The 21,933-nt window shown below is 39.2% G+C and overlaps 1 protein-coding gene and 1 long non-coding RNA gene across 3 annotated transcripts in view; one reads left to right on the top strand and one right to left on the bottom strand.

Moving 5' to 3' along the window:
- The window catches only part of LOC133749024 (zinc finger protein 260-like), a 51,728-nt gene extending 32,520 nt beyond the window's left edge, over positions 1-19,208 (bottom strand). Inside the window, exon 1 of the mRNA XM_062178120.1 lies at positions 19,070-19,208. The gene's annotated coding sequence lies outside the window, so the exon portion shown is untranslated. The remainder of the gene's footprint in view (positions 1-19,069) is intronic.
- Positions 19,209-19,320: 112 nt separating this feature from the next.
- LOC133749618 (uncharacterized) overlaps positions 19,321-21,933 on the top strand; it is a 49,148-nt gene continuing 46,535 nt past the window's right edge. For both annotated transcript variants that reach the window (XR_009864603.1, XR_009864602.1), the window contains exon 1: positions 19,321-19,499. This is a non-coding gene — a long non-coding RNA (uncharacterized LOC133749618). The remainder of the gene's footprint in view (positions 19,500-21,933) is intronic.

Raw genomic sequence — 21,933 nt, 5'->3', positions numbered from 1 at the left:
ACCAGGAAGAAACTCCTGGATCCTAGCTTCGGATCGGCGTAGCTCCGGCCGTTGCAGCCATTTGGAGAGTGAACCAACAGAAGGAAGATCTTTCTCTCTGTCTCTCTCTCTCTGTCTGTAAACTCTACCTGTCAAATAAATGAATAAAAAAATCTAAAAAAAACTCCAAACAAACAAAAAACAAGTATATACAAAATACAAATGAGCTGGCATGGCAGTATTTATCCCAACTGACATTAAACAATATGAATAGAATCACCTTAATACTTTAAAGGCAATCGTGCACAGACAATACCATAGAATACTGAAGAATGAATCACTTTTTTTGGAGATTTACATTGTATTCCAAATTACTATTTACCAACATGAGTTGTTTATGTGTACATTAAAGCTGGTAACAATTCATTTAATACACATTTATTAAATGCTATATATTGGTTAGATTCTGTGGTTACCACTGCAAACATCATCTTAAATGATTCTGAAGGATGATTTTAAACAATCTCAGAGCTTATACTACTATAAGGGAGATGACCAGAATTTACAGTTCAATAACAGGTTATATGTTCTCTCCATAGAAATATCTAATAAAATACAATTTAAGCTAGACCATGGATCAATAAAAGATGGCTTTTAAGTAACAAAAGTTAGTTACAAAGAATAAAATTACTTGGCCAAAGTGAAGGACATATACATAAACACAGAGAAGCAGATGGGTTAAGACTCTACAAATAAAGCAAGGGTAGTACTCTCTAAGACACCAATGGTTGGTTTATTTGAAGATGGAAGTGAGTAGGAAGTATTATGTTATAATCCAAATCTCAAAAGTTACATGGTGGGGCCTGCATTGTGGAGTAGCAGGTAAGGCTGCTGCTTGTGATGTTGTCATCTCATATGGGTACCAGCTCATGCCCTGGGAAAAGCAGAAGATGGCCTAAGGGCTTGGGCCCCTGTCACGCACATGGTAGACGCAGATGATGCTCCTGGTATTGGCCTTGCGCAGCACTGGCTACTGCAGCCATATGGGAAGTGAACCAGCAGATGCAATGTCTCTGATTTTCTTCTCCTTCTCTCTCTCCCTCTTTCTTTGTAAATCTTTCAAAATAAATAAATCTTTAAAAAGAATTACATGGGGAACAGGACAAACTCCAAGAATATTTAAGAAGTAAAACAAATGGAATATTGCTGCTTTGTGGAAGTTATGAGGGAGAACTAAGTAACAAGTGTAAGTTCAAGGATTCTAGTTTGTAAAGCAGGCTCAATGAGAACTCACTAATGGTAATAAAAAAGAACTTGATGTCAGTTCAGATATTTAAGCTTAAGTAATTCAAAAAGTTCCTGGAAAATGAAATGAAAAATTAGTCTATTTTATCCAAATATTTGAAATTCAGGTGCAGTTTCTACAAAAAACATTTTCATGAACTACAGCTGAAAATCCCTAATGTATCAAATTAAAAGGACACATCTGAGTAGAAGCCGGGGTTGGATACATGCATTTGGTGTAGAGAGTTGAAGCCACAGGAACCAATGAATTGAATAGGATTTTCATTCCAGCCTTCAAGAAATCCAAACAGTTAATTATTGGAGGAAGAATATTATCTTGACAAAGAGACCCAGAATAAGCAGCCAATGATAAAGGATGGATTCATGAAGCTAAGGGGAATAGTTTCAAAAAGAAGTATTTAACAGTGTCTGTGTCAAAGAAAACTGGATTAGGGAAGTTCCCTTAGCTCATACAGGCACCAGAAGATGAATGGAGGATCAGAAGCAATTTATTAATGTCAACAGACCCAGTGGAACTACATCCCAAGACTGGGCATCCAATCTAGGTTTCTTATGGGTTCATCAGCATCAAGTCGTAGTTATTACAGCATTGGCAAGTTTGACTGTAGCCTGCTTGACTTAGAACCACCCATGAGGAACCTGAAACCACACGTATGGAGAACTGGAAGAGGGGTTTACAGAAAAGCGAGATTAGGACACCTGCCTAGATATACAACAACTATGAGGAACAGAGATTGGGACACCTGCCCAGACATGTCAACACCTATGGGGAACTGAAGCAAGGTACAGAAAATAGAGATTAGGACATCTGCCCTCTTTAGGGGTCTTATTTTTCTCCCTTGCCTCTGGTCCCAGCCTAATTTCTCTTCTTCATATGTTACTAAGTATGATACCAATGAATAATGTTCACAGCATGCCACGAGTTTAATAGTGATTATAAAAATTATTTCAGATGGTAAACTGAACATATGTCAGATGGAATTGGACTGATTTGAGTGTGGGTATTACAATTAATGGAGACATTGAGAATAGTCAAGTCTTATGATATTTAGCTCTAAACAAGAAGAAAGAAATAACCTTGGGTGGAAGATTTGTTAAGTAGAAAAATTTGTTCATATGCTTATTTTGTTATTTTTTTAGTGTCAATTTGTTTTAATATTGTAAAAAAACAGCAAAGGAGGACTTCCAGTTTCAGCTTAGAAAATAGAGGCTGGAAAAACATTACTTCCACCCTTACGATAGCAACAGAAACAGTAAGATATTTCTGGACACACAACAGATACTCAATTTAAAAACACAAAACATTAATTAGCTAATTGTTAATTGACAAGTAAATGCTTTAATGCATGTAATAATCATGGAATGGTTATATAGCAAGCTAATTACAACTCCCCTTCAATCCAGATGAAGTTACAAAGAAAACAATCAATCCAAAGTCCAATGCAAGACAGACTCTCCCCTACCCCCATCCCCCCACAGAGAGAGAGGAGGTAAGCTGATATAGATGTTGCCAGGTCCTGGTAAAATTTCAACGTCAAACAAAGCTCAGTTAATTGCAGAGTATGGTGTGATCTAGTAATATATCAGTCGGAAACGGCCAAGGAAAAAAACAGAATTAATTACTCCTTACAAGATATTCTTTAGGGGTTTCCTGAGAATCCTGAAGTAAAGGACTATGTCAACTGTGGAAAAAAATATAAAGCCCTGCCGCAATACTTGTCCCCTATTCCTCTTATAAAACAGAAATCTAAAACACTTGGGGAGGTAAAACAGAATGTAAAGCTTTGGGCAAACAGGTGAAATCAGACTTAACATGGAGGACATACTAGAAAACAAAGTAAAGAAGCTGGGTTTAGAGCTTTATCCAGGTACAGGACAGATCAGTGAGATGAAATTCCATCAGGATCACTGAGAAGGCCCCACCCACATGATCAGGGATTCAGTCAGTGTCAGCCTAAGACAAAATTAATCAAAACACAGTGAATACGTTGTATGCCCTAAACCTAACCACCAGCTAAAGAATAAAATGATTAACACCAAAATTTCACCTGCAGAGGAAAGTGATTGTAGAGGGACATGCTAAGGCACAGTGCAAAACAGAAGACCTACATCTGGGATTGAATGGATACTGGAGAAGAGTCTCGAAAACAGATCCCACCTCTAACCACAAAGTAATACCATAAGAATGTACAAGTTGTGAGTTTTGAAGGTAGCTACAAGAAGAAGAAATAAAAAAAAAAAAAAAACAACCTACTTTTACTTTAGAGTAGATCAATTCAACTTCCAAAAATAAAGGTTTAACACAGAGAAAGGAAACCAATTCTACTCACATCGTTATTTATCTCAGTCTCTCTACTGCTTTGCTTTCCATAGTAAAACTGTAAGACATGCAAAGAACTAAATGAAGAAACCAACCAAGAACAGGAACAGACATGGACATGATACAGCATTTAAAATAATTTTAATTAATATGTCAAAATTCTGTTTTGCAAAAGATGGATAATATGCATGATCCACTAGGTCACTTCAGCAGACATAAAGAAAGCATCCAAAGAATCCAATAGAAAAGCTAGATGTGAAACACATTTAATACAGATGAAGATCGCCATTCAACCACTAAATCAGTAGATTTTACACCACAGAGTAAAATACCACTGAACCTACTTGGTCAGACTGAACATACACAAACTGAAGCACAAGAAAATTGCGAGGAAAATATGAACTAATAAAATAGCTTCCAACAAGCTAGCTATAAAATTAAATGGATAAAAACATAGAATTTTAAATTCAGAAACAAGATAAAAGGAGAAAAAAATATTTGTTGAATATCTTTTCCAAAATAATTTACAGAAAATTCTAGGAACATAAAAAGAGCAATAAAGCAAAAAACAGAATGTATTAAGATGACCGATTAATATCAAAGTCAATTATATTTTAATATGCTGTCAATGAATACACACTAAGTTGCAGATACCACCTTTATGTCTGAGAAAACTCAACATTGTTAAAATGTCAATTCTCCCCAAACTGAACTACTTTACAGAACCAACACAACTCCAAATCAAACTATGCACATGTGTGTATGATTGTGAGTATAAGCATGTGTGTGTGTGTGTGTGGGTGGGTTAATAGGATGATTCTGAAACTGATATGGAAAAAAACCCAAAACTCGAAGGAAAAGAAAAAAACTAATTTGTAAGTGATGTTGAATGTGGGGAAGAACATTTGATACTTGAAAGTGTAAATATCCAGGGCAGGTGCAGTGGCACAGCATGTTAAACTGTGGCCTGCAACTACAGTGCACAATACGACATGGGTTCGAGTTCCAGCTGCTCCACTTCCAATACAGCTACCTGCTAATGCACCTGGGAAACAGCAGAAGATGCCCCAAGTCCTTGGGTCTCTGTACTCACATGGGAGACTCAGAAGAAGCTCCTAAGTCCTGGCTTTGGCCTGGCCTAGCATGAAATGTTGTGGACATTTAGGGAGTAAACTAGTGGATAGAAGATCTCTGTCTCTCCTATTTTCTCTTTAACTCTTTCAAATAAAAAAATTAAGAGCAAATTTCCTGAGAATATAGGAGGGGTAATTGTGTTGTGCTCCATGGCTTAATAAATATTAGCATACTTAATCTTCTTTCAGACACTTACCTTAGAATTTCTCTCAATTCTAGAGGCTGGGAAGTACAAGAAAAAGGCACCAGCTGGTTCTGTGTTTTGTGAACAGCTCATCCTCTACCTCACAGAGGGAACTTTTACGTATCCTCCTTTGGTGGGAGGGACAAGCAGCTTCCACTAAGGTTTTCTCTTAAGGGTACTAATCCTATTCATGACATCGGAATCTCAGCACCAAATTATCCTATAAAGACACAGCCTTTCCATATTGTCACACTAGGTATTAAGTTCTAACCTAACATTGAAGGCATACCTGCGTGCAGACCATAGGCAAAGAATAAAGTAAAACCTGAAGAACTATATTGCCTGAAGATGATGAAGTATGGAGTAAGGCTGAGAATTCCAACGTATAAGATCAGAAATTCTGATACCATTTTCACTATACCGCATCAAAGCTCTCAATTCTGTCAAGGTGACCCTCTGAATGTGCAATAGTATTTACAAAACTGTAATTGTGTCCATGAGAGTATCAATTTTTAAAAATCATGCTTGTAAAGTGTCATAAAATTATTTTTTAGGGACCAGTGTTGTGGCACAGTGTGTTAGGCCACAGCCTGTAATGCTGGCATCCCGAACTGAAGTTACACTTTGCATCCTGACTGCTCCACTTCTGATCCTGCTCCGTGCTAATGTGCTTGTGAAAGAAGTGGGAAACGTTCCAAGTATTCAGGGCACTATCACCCACATATGGAGTTCCTGGCTCCTGGCTTCACTGCAGTCATCTAGAGAGTGAACCAGTAACAGAAGATCTTTTCTGTTACTCTTTGAAGTAAAGAAAACATACCCTTAAGATGATTTTTGGAGAATGATTAAGCAGATGGAAGATCTCTCTGTTTTTATAACTTTGCTTTTCAAATAAATAAATAAATCTTTTTTTTTTTTTTTTTTTTGACAGGCAGAGTGGATAGTGAGAGAGAGAGAAAGGTCTTCCTTTTTGCCGTTGGTTCACCCTCCAGTGGCCGCTGTGGCCGGCGCATCTCGCTGATCGCAAGACAGGAGCCAGGTGCTTCTCCTGGTCTCCCATGCGGGTGCAGGGCCAAGGATTTGGGCCATCCTCCACTGCCTTCCCGGGCCATAGCAGAGAGCTGGCCTGGAAGAGGGGCAACCGGGATAGAATCCGGCGCCCCAACCGGGACTAGAACCCAGTGTGCTGGCGCCGCAAGGCGGAGGATTAGCCTGTTAAGCCATGGCGCCGGTAAATAAATAAATCTTTAAAAAATTATTTTAAACATGTATTAGTTAAGCAGTTTTAACTTAATATCACTCTTTTCCTGATTTCATTAATTTACTGTCTTTTCAAATTATCTCTATTGGAAGATATATAAGATGATATAAAAAACCATTTTAAAATAGATATTTACTAAAGATATTAAAATCTCAGAGACTGGGGCAGCGCCGCGGCTCACTAGGCTAATCCTCCGCCTTGCGGCGCTGGCACACTAGGTTCTAGTCCCGGTTGGGGTGCCAGATTCTGTCCCGGTTGCCCCTCTTCCAGGCCAGCTCTCTGCTGTGGCTAGGGAGTGCAGTGGAGGATGGCCCAAGTCCTTGGGCCCTGCACCCCATGGGAGACCAGGAGAAGCACCTGGCTCCTGCCATCGGGTCAGCGCGGTGCGCCGGCCGCAGCATGCCGGCCGTGGTGGCCATTGGAGGGTGAACCAATGGTAAAGGAAGACCTTTCTCTCTGTCTCTCTCAGTGTCCACTCTGCCTGTCAAAAAAAAAAAAAAAAAAAAAAAAAGATAAAATCTCAGAGACTGGAGTACACTGTCAGGATTGCTTCCCAGGAAAAGAATGAAATACATCATTATCATTTATGGCTACACTTTGAGAGTGAAATGTAGCAAGATGAGAAAAGAATCCCTGAAAACCGGGGACTGAGATTGAGTACTTCATGCTCAGATTTTCCCATATGTATTATGAAAAGAGAAAGTAGTTAAAGAAAAAAATATTTTGGTCTATGTCTACAAAATAGCATATCAGGATATTACATTTTAATGTGAGCTGATGTTTTAAATATTAATTGGAATTGAAATGAGGTTTTAAATATCGCTAGAAGAAATACAATTCAGACATTTCAAAAATGTACAATTCATATCAATACAATGACATGATGGATGAGAAACAAGAGAGGAAGTCCTCTTTAGTTCCTGTTGTCCTCTCTATTTGAAGGAAAAGTATTTTCAGATTTAAAAACAGAAAATGAATCCTGGCTTCTCAAAATGAAGTCCACAAACTTTGATAGCACTATGTGAGGAGTTAGTTTGTCCTCCTGACTATATTAACTATGTCCTTAGTTACTGAGAGGACCTGAAAATATGAATGTCAACCAGTATCAGGTTTTTTAAAGCTATTTTGCAAATTAAAGAGACTTAGTATCTGAATAACAAAACTAAAGTTCTAGAACTAGTTTACATTCCTTCAATTTCAAGTGAATTATTCTATTTAGTTCTCAATGGGATGGTCATTATAAATAAGGCAATAATGCACTGACTTAGAAAAATTTCCTCAAGGCAGTTTTTCATGTACAGGACATTTTCCATGCTAATTTGTTGATAAAGCCAGGTTAATTATTATTATTATTATTATTATTATTTTTAAATTATTTATCTGAAAGGCAGAGTTACAGAGAGGCAGATACACACACACACACACACACACATATATAGAGAGAGAGAGAGAGAGAGAGAGCGCGCAAGCGAGCTCTTCCATCTGATGATTCACTCCCCAAATGGTTGCAATGGCTGGAGCTGTGTGATCCGAAGCCAGGAGTTAGGAGCAGCTTCCTGGTCTCCCATGTGGGTGCAGGGGCCTAAAGACTTGGGCCATCTTCTACTGCTTTTCCAGGCCATAGCAGAGAACTAGATCAGCCAGGACACGAACCGGTTCCCATATGGGTTGCTGGCACTGCAGGCGACAGCCTTACCTGCTATGCCACAGCGACTACCCCAAGGGTAATTATTATTATGATGAAAAATTTTTCCTGCAACTATCACAGACAGAATATTGGATTATTCCTTGGAGATCTATGACTCAATTCAAATGAAACCTTCTAGTAAATTTCAGGAAGAAGTGAATACATGGGAAGAATAGTGAGGAACAGATAGAACTAAGGGAGACCTTAAAACCAGACACTGGGTGTGGCACATACTAAAGCGGAAGAAACAGCAGGAACAGCAATTCCTGCCCATGGCACTTTTATAGATAAGTAGAGTGGCTCACAGCCCATCTCAACACACCTGCCCTACCAGGTACCTGGGACAGGGAAGCAGGTAATGCTGCAAAGGAAAACACAACTCTCCATCAATAAAGCAGGAAAAGTCCACTCTACTAAGGGTTGATACCTAACAGATGTCACTGAGCAGAGGAACAGGAATAAAATACGGAGTTGTGTGACTGATTTAGTTTTTTATTTGCTTTGGTTTGTATTTCTATATCTAGTGATTTTCAGTGATCACACAGAAAGAGCTGTACATAAAACCAAAGCCTGAGATCACTGTAGCTGAGATAAATCACTGGAATATGCAGTGTGATAATATTTCTGAGCTTTTGTTTATTCACTTAATACTTTAAAGTTTTCAGAAAGAAAAGTAATCAGTACTTGTTTTTCATAAGAGGTAGGTATATTAGAGAAAAAAATATATAAAGACCTGGCTTTTGTCAATGTGTAGGGGCCCATCCAATTAAAATACAAATGAAAATAGACCTTTTTGCTACTCATCTCTGAAACGTGGAAAATCTGAGAATGTCAGAACCCTTCCAACTATTAATTTTCACATTTTGAGTAAAACCAGTGATGTTCCAATTTGTACTTGACATGTACAGGAGATGGTGATTATCTCCCTGTATCTTTTTTTTTTAACTTTATTTGATGAATATAAATTTCCGAAGTACAGCTTATGGATTACAATGGCTTCCCCCCCCATAACTTCCCTCCCCTTTCCCGCTCCCTCTCCCCTTTCATTCACATCAAGACTCATTTTCAATTTTCTTTATAACAGAAGGTCAATTTAGCATACATTAAGTAAAGATATCAACAGTTTGTACCCACACAGAAACACAAAGTGTAAAATACTGTTTGAATACTAGTTATAGCATTAAATCACAATGTACAGTACATTTAGGACAGAGATCCTACATGAGTAGTAAGTGCACAGTTTGACTTAACAATTGACAATCTTGTTTATGGCATCAGTAGCCACTCTAAGCTCTTGTCATGAGTTGCCAAGGTTATAGAAGCCTTTTGACTCTGATCTTATTTAGACAAGGTCATAGTCAAAGTGGAAGTTCTCTCCTCCCTTCAGAGAAAGGTACCTCCTCCTTCTTTGATGACCTGTTCTTTCCACTGGGATCTCACTCGCAGAGATCTTTCATATAGGTGTTTTTTTTTGTTTTTTTTTTTTTTGTTTTTTTTTTGCCAGAATGTCTTGGCTTTCCATCCCTAAAATACTCTCATGGGCTCTTCAGCCAGATCTGAATGCCTTAAGGGCTGATTCTGAGGCCAGAGTGCTGTTTAGGACATCTGCCATTCTATGAGTCTGCTGTGTATCCCACTTTCTATGTTGGATCATTCTCTCCTTTTTATTCTATCAGTTAGTATTAGCAGACACTAGTCTTGTTTATGTGATCCCTTTGACTCTTAGACCTATCAGTGTGATCAATTGTGAACTGAAGATGATCACTTGAACTAGTGAGATGGCACTGGTACATGCCACCTTGATGGGATTGAATTGGAATCCCCTGGCACGTTTCTAACTCTACCATTTGGGGCAAGTCCAACTGAGCATGTCCCAAACTGTACATCTCCTCCCTATCTTATTCTCACTCTTATATTTAACAGGGATCACTTTTCAGTTAAATTTCAACACTTAAGAATAATTGTGTATTAATTACATATTTCAACCAATAATATTAAATAGAACAAAAAATACTAAAAGGGATAAAGCATTAAGTTGTTCATCAACACTCAGGACAAGGGCTGCTCAAGTCACTGTTTTTCATAGTGTTCATTTCACCATTTCACTTCAACAGGTTTCTTTTTGGTGCTTGGTTAGTTGTCACCGATCAGGGAGAACATATGATATTTGTCCCTTTGGGACTGGCTTATTTCACCCAGCATAATGTTTTCCAGATTCCTCCATTTTGTTGCAAATGACTGAATTTCATTTTTTTTTTTTTACTGCTATATAGTATTCTATAGAGTACATGTCCCATAATTTCTTTATCCAGTCTACTGTTGATGGGCATTTGGGTTGGTTCCAGGTCTTAGCTATTGTGAATTGAGCTGCAATAAACATTAAGATGCAGACTGCTTTTTTGTTTGCCAATTTAATTTTCTTTGGGTAAATTCCAAGGAGTGGGATGGCTGGGTTGTATGGTAGGGTTATGCATGCATGACCTGGGATAACCTTTCTCATAGCAACAAAAAATCAAATGAAACTGCTTCTATACTTAAGATGTTTCCCAACACTCTCTATTTCAGTGCCTATGAAATGGTTTCCCTCGTAATGAAAATGAGTTTTTAACTTAGTGGCTATAATTCACACTTAAACTGCTGGGCATTTACTTTGGACAAAAGAAACAAAAGTTAAAAAAAAAAAAACTGTTAAGTAGAATTTTGAGTAAAAACATGCAAAAAATAATAGCACTTTTATTTCTTAACTGAAGTCTTTCTAGAGATTTCCCATTTAGATTTTAGCATATTGGTACATACTAGATACTCCTATAATTAGTTACAATTAGAAGAAATTGCCATGCATTATAGACGTTACTTTAAGAAGTTATGAGAGGCAGTTCCCTTTCCTCAACCTGCTTACTATTAATAGAAAGTGTTATTGCTTCATCTCAATAGCATCTAATACTCAAATACTTAGTGATAAAAAATCATACACTATAAAAACAAGGCTTATTGTACCTTTGCATGCCACACTGTGATGGGCTAACAGATGGCCAAGATAATGAAAAAATGACTGATTTTAGAAGATTCCTGTATGTTGTAAGTAGCAGCTAGTTACCATTGTTCATTATGAAAGAATATCTGTGTTCTAATTCCCAGTTGTTGCTCTATTTCACATTATAAACACCTCCCAATGAATTCATTTATAATAATTTTTTAATATTGATTTATTTATTTGAAAGGCATAGTTGTTACAGAGAGGCAGAGACAGAGAGAGAGAAAAAGAAAGAGAGAGAGAGAAAGGTCTTCCACCTGCTGGTTCACTCCCCAGATGGCTGCAATGGCTGAAGCTGTGCCAATCTGAAGCCAGGAGCCAGGAGTTTCCTCAGAATCTCCCACATGGGTACAGGGGGCCCAAGGACTTGAACCATCTTCTGCTTTCCTGGGCCACAGCAGAGCTGGATGGGAAGTGCAAAGGCTGGGACTTAAACCGGCGCCTGCCCTGCAGGCAGCAGCTTTAACCCACTACACCACTTTCTTTTTTAAATATTTATTTATTAGAAAGAGAGTGGTAGAGAGGGAGGAGGGGAAAGCATAAGATGGAGAGGGAGTGGGAGAGTGAGCTTTCATCCACTGGTTCAATCCCTAGATGGCTGCAATGCCCAAGGCTGGGCCAGGTGGAAGCCAGGAGGCTGAAGCTTCTTCTGGGTCTCTGACGGGGAAGCAGAATGTTATGCACTTGGGGCACCTGCCACTGCTTTGCCCAGGCTATTAGGGAGCTGGATCAGAAATGAAGTAGCCAGGACAGGAACTGGTACCGACATGGGATGCCTGGTTTGCAAGAGGTGCCTTTACACACCATGCCACAATGCTATCCTATACCTTTAACTCAGCTTTTTAAAGATTTATTATTTATTTAAAGATAATGACAGGATCCACTGGTTCACTCCCCAAATGATCATAACAGCCAAGGTGGAGCCAGGCTGAAGTTAGGAGCCGAAATCACCATCCTGGTCCCCTTTAATGGTGGCAGAGGAACAACCACTTGAGCCATCTTCTGCTACCTTCCCAGGGGATCATTACGGTTTTTAGAAGCAGTGACATCACCTCATGTCAGCCTGCTGATGATCTGCATGCTTTATACACTGATCTATCCTGGTGAGAAATGAAACCTGTCAGGTTCAGCACTTCTCCTTTATGCACATAGCCTCCACTTCAAAAAAAAACCTACAGTGGGTTAGTTGACACCAACTGTCTTCTCTGTTTCTCTAAGCACAATATAAAAGAAGGCTATCCTGGAAATCCTTCTAAATTCATACTGGTATCTTTATGGTACAGCTATTATTTTTATGATAAGATATTATGCTCTTTCCCTATCTAGCATATTCATTAGGACACTTTTCCAAAGCGCCCCCAAAAATACAATAATACCATCAAATTAAAATTCTATATGCTATAGTCTGCATTTATCCATTCAGTTGTCAAACAACTAGTGAGAAACCATCATAAGATAATCTGATAAGTTCCCATGTGGGAGACTGGGAGAAGCTCCTGGCTCCTAGCTTCAGCTTGGCATAGTGTAGTCACAAATGAAACAATGAATGGAAGATCTCTTAGTCTCTCTGTAACTCTTTTAAAAGAATAAATCTTAAAAAATACAGAAAGAAAACAGATTTCACTCACTTAATAGGTACAATTCCAAAAAGACAACTACACTTCCCTCAGTCCTCTGTTCTCAAAATCTCCCTCCCGCCCTGGCCTCCTGTATTAATTTTTTGCAAAGACATAATTTTAATCTAATTTACACTCAGGCTTAATTTACCACTAATAAAATTCAATAACTAAAAAGTAGGAAGACCATAGTTCTACAGGAGCATAAACCAGGGCTAAACATGGCAAACAATTCCCAAAATGTCCATTTCTAGCTCAATGATAATGCAGCTGGGACAGCAGTGGAAGATGATCCAAGTACTTGGGCCCTTGCAATCCATGTGAGAGTCTTAGATGGAGTTCCTGGTTCCTTGCTTCTGCCTGGCCCAGACCTGGCTGTTGTAGCCACTTGTGGAGTAACCCATTGAATGAAGATTGGAAGATGTCTCTCCCTCTCCCTCTCTTTCTCTGTCTTTTAAATAAATCCTTTTTAACAGATACAGTCAAAGTATACCTTAACTTCTATTAAAGTGATTTTTTCCCTTTACTTGGTAATTTTGCATATTTCATTTCTAATGTTGAATATTTATTCACAGTAAAACCTTAGTTGCTCATTGTGTACTGTTCTAAGACTCTGGGGAATATATCTGCATTTAGGAGTTTCACATCTATTTTAAATAAGTTGACCTGTACTTGTCCTTTGTAGTAGCATCCTTGTTTGTTTTTTAAAAAGATTTATTTATTTATTTGAAAGTCATAGTTACATAGAGAGAAGAAGAGGCAGAGAGAGAGGTCTTCCATCCACTGGTTCACTCCCTAGTTGGCCACAACGGCCAGAGCTGCACCAATCTGAAGCCAGGAGCCAGGAGCTTCATCCGGCTCCACGAGGACAAGCCCACAAGGACCTGGGCCGTATTGTACTGCTTTCCCAGGCCATAGCAGAGAGCTGCTTGGAAGTGGAGCAGCCGGGTCTCGAACTGGCGCCCGTATGGGATGCTGGCACTGCAGGCGGTGGCTTTACCTGCAACACCATAGCACCAGCCCCTCCTTGTTTTAATTGCATATGTGGAAAAAAGTATTTCTTGGCCGGTGCTGTGGCTTAACAGGCTAATCCTCTGCCTTGCGGCGCCGGCACACCGAGTTCTAGTCCCGGTCGGGGTGCCGGATTCTATCCCGGTTGCCCTGCTTCCAGGCCAGCTCTCTGCTATGGCCTGGGAAGGCAGTGGAGGATGGCCCAAGTGCTTGGACCCTGCACCCGCATGGGAGACCTGGAGAAGCACCTGGTTTCTGATCAGCACGATGCGCCAGCCGCAGCGCGCTGGCCGCAGCGGCCATTGAAGGGTGAACCAACAGCAAAGGAAGACCTTTCTGTTTCTCTCTCTCACTGTCCACTCTGCCTGTCAAAAAAACAAAAAAAAAACAAAAAAAAAAAAACAAAAAAACAGGCCCTGGCCTGAAGCGCTGGCATCCCATATGGGCGCCGTTCTAGTCCCAGCTGCTCCTCTTCCAATCTGGCTCTCTGCTATGGCCTGGGAAAGCTGTGGAGGATGACCCAAGTCCTTGGGCCTCTGCATCCACGTGGGAGACCCGGAAGAAGCTCCTGGCTCCCAGCTTTGGATTGGTGCAGCTCCGGCCCCTGCAGCCATCTGGGGTGTGAACCAGCAGATGGAAGACCTCTGTCTCTACCTCTCTCTGTAACTCTTTCAAATAAATAAAATAAATCTTTTAAAAAATTTTGAATACCACAATATTTCTCTCTAAAGATATAAGTAAACCTCACATTTGACAAAAACAGTTTACAAAATGCAGATTGGCCCTGCCTCAGGTCAGTAAGCCCCTAACACACTCAAACTACTGATCTATAATAATGATAAAGTCCTTCAAACCATGATCAGTGATAATTCTTATATTGAAAATAATCTTGAAATAATAATCTTGAAAAATAATTTTGAAAATATCTTATATTGAAAATAATCTTGCTGATTAATTAGCATCCTTTCTTGCCTTACAGCAGCAAAACAATGACATGTAAATAATTCCATATATACTACTACTCAGAGAAAATGTTTTAATATTAGAATGTTGAAACATTTACACTGTGAAATAAAATTATAAATAACAATGATTATTATAGTAAGTAATCTACTTGATTCTATAAAGTTAAGATTTTTATACATTATTTTTTCTTAACAATCACATATTGGCAAGGGAAATTCAGAACTTGAGATCAAATTATCTGCGTTTATGAAATCATATTGAGTCGGAATTGAAAATCTGGTATTGTTTAATGTTTAGCCTCATTTAAAGAGTTGTCGCCCCTATGTTTAGCATTCTTGGTAGTATCTGGACAGACCCCGAGTCCAGTTTCTGAAAACTATTTCCTAACTGTGTGGACCTGATGTAGTTATGTACCCACTAGGAATTTACTGCTTCCTTCCTCTTCATACCCACTGGGTCCCATGTAAACATTCACTATTTAATTAAATACCAAATTACAAATGAATAAATCTGGCCAAGTAGAACAAAAATGAGCTCTGAAGTCACTCAGCATATGATTCAAAACCACATATTGGATAAAAATTATTGGTTAAAAGTGTTATTTGCTATTCAAAATATTAATTTTCCTGAGTCACACCTTCCTTGACAATACCACGAGACTGATATTCCCTATAAAGGGCTAGGTACCAAAGACAAGATTAATTTACTGTGGCTATTTTCATGTTAGGTGACGAGAATACATTTGTTCCATTTGCCCTAGGTTTTAAATCACAAGCTGAGAATCTTTCTATGGAAGGCCACATAGAACATATTTCAGGCACTGTAGTGCATACAATCTTTGTTGCAACTATGTAAGTCTAGTGTTGTGGCATGAAACAACCATAAACTACAGGTAGGGAAATGGGCATGGCTGTGTTCCAACTGCCTGCAGGTCATACTGACAATCTGTATTCTAAAGCACAACACTTGGTGTCATTAGCTGGAAATCATTGGATTCAACATTCATTATTTTATCAATTATCCTTATAAAAAGATTACTTGGGCTTTAAGTATACATCTTATTATTAGAAATAGAATCATAATTTGTACAAATAATTTTGTATATGCAAAATGTGCCTCCATTTCAGCCTGTGGCAGATGAAGGTCTGCATTTTAAACATGTCTGAGCAGTGAGGATCATATACAGATCTTTCAACAGCTTCAATAGGGCAAGGTGGTGTCTTCTGGAAATGAACTAAACTGCCTGCCTCTCCTGCTCTTATTCTTCTGGTGCTGCTACTTCATCTTCCTTATCCCTGTGCTGAATATGGATACTGTTTTAATGCTCCTCTTTTCCTGTCTTTATCCAACTGGTAGTGTTCATCCCAACATCTCTTTTCTGACATTGCCTAGACTGTCTCTCTTGTCAATGTGTCCAGGACTTATAACCCCTTCATAAACATCTGTGCTCTGAACAGTATTTTTCCACTTATAAATGGGGCACCACCACTTCTGGGATAAAAAAAAAAAAAAAAAAATCTCTGTTGGATCCTCATTCAACTTAGAGTAACTGAATTCCACCACTGTACAGATCAGGCTCTGTGAGATTTAGCTACACCAATACTCTTAAATCTTGAAAGAGTGTGCTTTTTCACAACTCCAAAACACAAATTGGCCCTCTCATCTACTTTGTTTTACACATCTGTCCCTGCTGGTCTACCTTCCTGAGACACCCTTTTCTTACGTAGACACTTGGCATAATTCTAACAATATTCTAAAATCTGTTATCTGTTATATTCCAGAGTTTTCCTCATAAAACCCCCCTCTCCACACCAAACAAGTAAGTAATGACATGCAGATAATTAAATTAACATTTTGATAAGTAAAGCTTATTATAAGAAAATGTAAGAAAATATCTTTACCTCCTTGTTAAGAAAATACTTAAGAAATAAAGCACAATTTGAAAAAAAAATGGAGAAATAGAACTATAATAATATTAAGACTGCATATTCATGTTAAGTTCCTATAAAGAGAATGAAAATGAAAGCCTAAAACTAGAAGATACTCGCAACACATTTACTGGTAAAATATTAATATACATAACATACCAAGGAATATTAACTCTGTAAGATAAAGGTAACCAATTTAGAGACAGAGACTGACATAGTACATGAAAAACAAGACCTAACACACTGTTGCCTCAAAAAATATTTTAAACATAAAGACACATGGACATCATGTTTGTCAAAGGATAATAAAGTATTAAAAAGGATAAAAAAGTACAAATAGATGATGCCAACTTCACCAATACTGAAAAAGCGGAAAAACTAAGCAGAATTCTCCTTTAGTAGAAATGATATAAAGCATACCAATAAAACAAAACCAAAAGCAGGACTTGGTCATCTCTGGGTGCACAGGCAGATGAGATCAGGAAGACACTTGAACTTACCAAGGTTCACTGATCCACCTGGGTGGTCAGTCCATGGGTGTTTGTATTCCTATTTCAACTTAGCTGAAAACAAAGATTTCAAGGATTCTCTTTTCTTTTCCAGACACTGTCATCCCATCTACTCATGTTTAATCCAAGAAAATAAAATACTTACTCACAAATCATGGAATTAATTCCTAACGTGGTCAGCTAAGAGCAATCAGATGGTAGCAAGATCCACAAAGGATATGAAAGCGGACCAGCTCAGGGAAGACACCTGCTTCATCCCATCCATTTCTTTTTTTTTTTTTTTTTATTAAACTTTTATTTAATGAATATAAATTTCCAAAGTACAGCTTATGGGTTACAATGGCTTCCCCCTCCCAAAACTTTCCTCCCACCCACAACCCTCCCCCCTCCCGCTCCCTCTCCCCTACCTATCACATCATGATTCATTTTCAATTCTCTTTGTATACAAAAGATCAGTTTAGTATATATTAGGTAACGATTTCAACAGTTTGACCCCATATAGCAACACAAAGTGAAAAGAAAAGAAAAAAAAATACTGTTGGAGTACTAGTTATAGCATTAAATAAGGGTGTACAGCACATTAAAGACAGAGATCCTACATAATATATTTTTTTTAAATTAATTAATTTTCTATGCCATTTCCAATTTAACACCAGGTTTTTTTTTTTCATTTCCAATTATCTTTATATACAGAAGATCGATTCAGTATGTAATTAGTAAAGATCTCATCAGTTTGTACCCACGCAGAAACACAAAGTGTAAAAATACTGTTTCAGTACTAGTTATAGCATCACTGCACATTAGACAACACATTAAGGACAGATCCCACATGGGATGTAAGTACACAGTGACTCCTGTTGCTGACTTAACAATTTGACACTCCTGTTCATGGCGTCAGTAATCTCCCTAGGCTCTAGTCATGAGTTGCCAGGGCTATGGAAGCCTTAGAGTTCGCTGACTTTGATCTTATTCCGATAGGGTCACAGTCAAAGTGGAAGTTCTCTCCTCCATTCAGAGAAAGGTACCTCCTTCTTTGATGGCCCCGTTCTTTCCACTGGGATCTCACTAACAGAGATCTTTCATTTAGGTCTTCTTCTTTTTTTCTTTTCCAGAGTGTCTTGGCTTTCCATGCCTACAATACTCTCATGGGCTCTTCAGCCAGATCCGAATGCCTTAAGGGCTGATTCTGAGGCCGGAGTGTTGTTTAGGACATCTGCCATTCTATGAGTCTGCTGTGTATCCCACTTCCCATGTTGGATCTTTCTCTCCTTTTTTGATTCTATCAGTTAGTATTAGCAGACACTTGTCTTGTGTGATCCCTTTGATTTTTAGACCTGTCTAAGCCATCGAATGTGAACTGAAATTGATCACTTGGACTAGCGAGGTGGCATTGGTACATGCCACCTTGATGGGATTGTATTGGAATCCCCTGGCACATTTCCATCCATTTCTTGTGAAATTTAATTCCCTTCATCAGGAATTAAAAGGAGGGTCCTTTAATGGGTCGTTAGCTCTCCCCTCAAAAATGGATGGGAGCATCCATTAACGGGTTCTCTGGCTTGGTGTCTCCCACACGCTCTTTCTGAGGGCGTTTGTTAAGCCCCGAACATGTTAAGCTTCAGGACTCTGCCAGCTAGAACTGACTACCTCTCAACTTTGGACCATAACTTGGATCTAAAATAAAAACGGTTTTATTTCCAATATACTCAGTCTGTGACACCGTGTTATTAGGCAGACTAAACACTCTTCATCTCTAGGAAAAGCTATGCTGCGAGGTCCAGAGACAGAAAACTCAGGGGATTCGGGTAATGACAGGAGAGACCGAGGACCCCGCATGAACCTTGCACATGCACTCCCGGTTCTCCTTAGTGATTCTCCGGTCCTCACCACACAATGGGGGAGACGCGGGCTGCGGGTGCGGGGCTGTCCAGAGGGGGCTCCGGGACCAAGCCGAAGTCGCTGCTTGCAGGGATGGGATGGGACGACTAGGGTCCACACACCTCATGGACTGGTGGGGATCCAGCGAGGAGCTACCGCAGCAGGGAACCGGGTCTGTAAATTCCAGCGCTAACCTAGGAGGTCCGGCGCTCACTGCAGTCATTTCCAACGGATTCCCACCAGCTACACACACTCACCATTTCCTGGCTTTCAAAGAGTCCCGACGTCCTCCTCGCCAGGTCCTGCGGTGAGGAAAGGCCTCAGAAACTGGAGCCGGAACCACTGACTGCCTTGTCCCGCAGTTAGCCAAGTCAATCTGCAACAATGGCGGCTCCCCGAACGGTAATCCCGCGAGATTACGTATCGCTGCGACCAGCGTGCCTGCTAATTGGACAGTTTCCACGGCTGCTGCGTACGTATGACGTAACGAATGACGCAGCAGATCGCAATCCTTTCTGTCCGAAGAGGGCGATTTGGGATTGTACTGGGTGTACGGAGAGTAAGGGGAGAGGTTTGAGTTCCGGGGCTCTCCCCTTCATGTTGGCCGCTGCTCCTGAAGTCGTTGGTTCGCGTGTCCGAGTTCCTGCTGGCAAATGGTGACGGCGAGCTTGCGGTAACCCGCTGCGGGTGAGTGTTAACCACTGTCCATTCCTTGGCTTCTGGACTTTATTATTTCTTCATGGTCTCTGATTTTCTGTTAGACCATTTGTATGTTTTTAAATTCTGTTTTGATTGTTGTCTGTTTACAGATACTGCAGACATAAATCCTCTTTTGGTTCATTTTTCTTTTAGACATTCGCTTCCTACCCTGCCTTTTGTAGTTTCATATCATTTTCTGTTTTTGTGGTACTTAGTCATTCTGAGATTTTTTAAAATGTTGTATTTTGGCTTGAATTATGTTGGATTATTTTTGCGTGTAATAATGTGACTTACATATATTGTTGGTTAAAAGTAGATCCTTAAATTTTGTGTTGCTCGCTTGTTTTCACGACTACACCTCCCAGTGCAATGCTGGAGACAGGTAGAGAGAAGTGGCGACCTTGACGGAGTCCACTCCCAGGGAAAAAGCTTTCAGCAGTTCTGTATTACTTGTGTTGTTTGTTGTAGGTTTATTTTAGACAATCTCGATCAGATAAACGTACTGTTTTTAAATGTTCTATTTTTTTAATGGCTCCGTGCTGGAATTTATTAAATCTTTTAAACATTTAATCTAAATAATCACGTTGATTTTTTTCACCTATATGAATGATTTAAATGGTTTATTTGAGAAAATAGCCATTCATTTTCTATCTCACTTGTTAATGCACTGTTTCCATGTATACTTTGATGCATAAAATAATGTTTTGCTTACAACATTTGTAATTCTGCCTATGAAAAACATGCTCTTTAATTCATGTCCTGTTAAAGTCACAAAATTGACATAATCTGGCTTCACGAAAGAAATTTTAATAATGTGCTCCAATTTATTTTCCCAGTTCATTTCCACCTTGGGTGACTGTGGGAAATTTACTTGTTTTTTCTTTCTTACATAGAGTGTCCTATAAATCTGGACCTGAAATTTTGCATGTGAAAATTATTTGTTTATTGATTGGTTGGATTTTTTTTTTCCAGAAACTGATTCAACATTTTTAATTTATATAGCAGTTTTTCTACTTTATGTTATATGTGTATTTTGGTAACATGGTTTTCAAGGTACGGTGAATTTTTTATCTATAGTCAAATTTTTATTCCTAAATATTTCAGAAAATCCTCTTGGCATCTTGTTAAAGTCTATAAACTCTTAAAAGTGGTTCTCTCAATTCACAAATGGTCATTTATTATTTATTATTATTATTATTTTAGTTTTCCCTTTCATTTCCTTGATCACTCTCACAAGTGGTTTATTAACTTTGCTACTATTTTAAACCCCTTTTTAATCATTTCTGTAATATGTTTGCTATTACAAACATTTCATTGGTGTCTGCTGATACCTGTTTTCTTGTCTTTAGTTAAGTCTTTTAGGTTTTTTTTTTCCCCTTTTTAATTTTTGAGAAGGAATCTGAGATGGTTGATTGCCAGTCTTCTATTCTAAGGTGTTCATTAAAGGTTCTAAGATTTCTCTATGCACTCATTTTTCTGGCATCCCCTGTATTCCCTCCTGTGTTTTCCAAACCTTATACTTGCAGATCCTCTCTGTCTCCCAGTATGACTACCCTCATATTCCTGCAGTCATCCCAGGCTTCTTGTCTCCATTCTTGTGCCTAAAACCCATGTGATCTCTCAGTTATCAACATCCCATACAACTGTGATGCATGGTTGCCTTGAATGTTCTCATTTTTACATTCTCTTTCTGTAATCCACAACAGCTCTCAAAAGTGTCTTCTCTGTGCCTGCAGCATGTGTTGCATGAGTCTCGATGCATCCGTTGTGTCCACAGAACTTTGTTCCTTGAGTGTCTGCCCCTTGCCTGCTTCCCATGCCAATGTCCGTGTGTCTCTAGCACATCTGTTCAGCATGTAGTATGATCCATCACATATCTGCATCCCTTGTCCATGCAGTCAGTCTGTCAAGACTTCTGTGTCTCCAGCTGTTTCCTACAGAGTGACTTCACTTGTGCCCTGGAAGACTTCATTCCTTGTGTTTCCAGCTCATGGCAGGCTTTGCCACTTGCCTGAAACCATGGCTTCCTTTAAGTCCCTTTATCCCATTGACTTATAGTCTTCCTTTTGTCTCTGGTACCCCTATGGCTCCAGATCTTGCCCTTTTGCTTGTGTCCTATGCCCAGTCTCATGCATATTAATCCCTCATATCACCTTAAGGGCATTCACTTATGATGACAATTACCATTGAAAGACATCTTGATTTGGCACAGGCTCTACTGTGGCAGCCTGGGGACTTTGTCTTCCCAGTGGATACTGAAGCCTCAGTCATCTGGGAGTCTGGCTTTTGCAAATCTCAGCACAAAGGATGTGGAGACTGAGACACCAGAACACACCACAGGCCCCTGGATTCCACTGAGTGGGTTTTGCCTTTTGAGTGACTGCAGGTGACAGGTGTAAGGTGTGTGGTCTCTGCTTACTGA

Source organism: Lepus europaeus, chromosome 20 (genome assembly GCF_033115175.1).
Source record: "Lepus europaeus isolate LE1 chromosome 20, mLepTim1.pri, whole genome shotgun sequence".
Lineage (NCBI taxonomy): Eukaryota > Metazoa > Chordata > Mammalia > Lagomorpha > Leporidae > Lepus > Lepus europaeus.
Note: the sequence above shows the minus strand (reverse complement) of the source record. Positions and strands in the feature narration are given on the sequence as shown.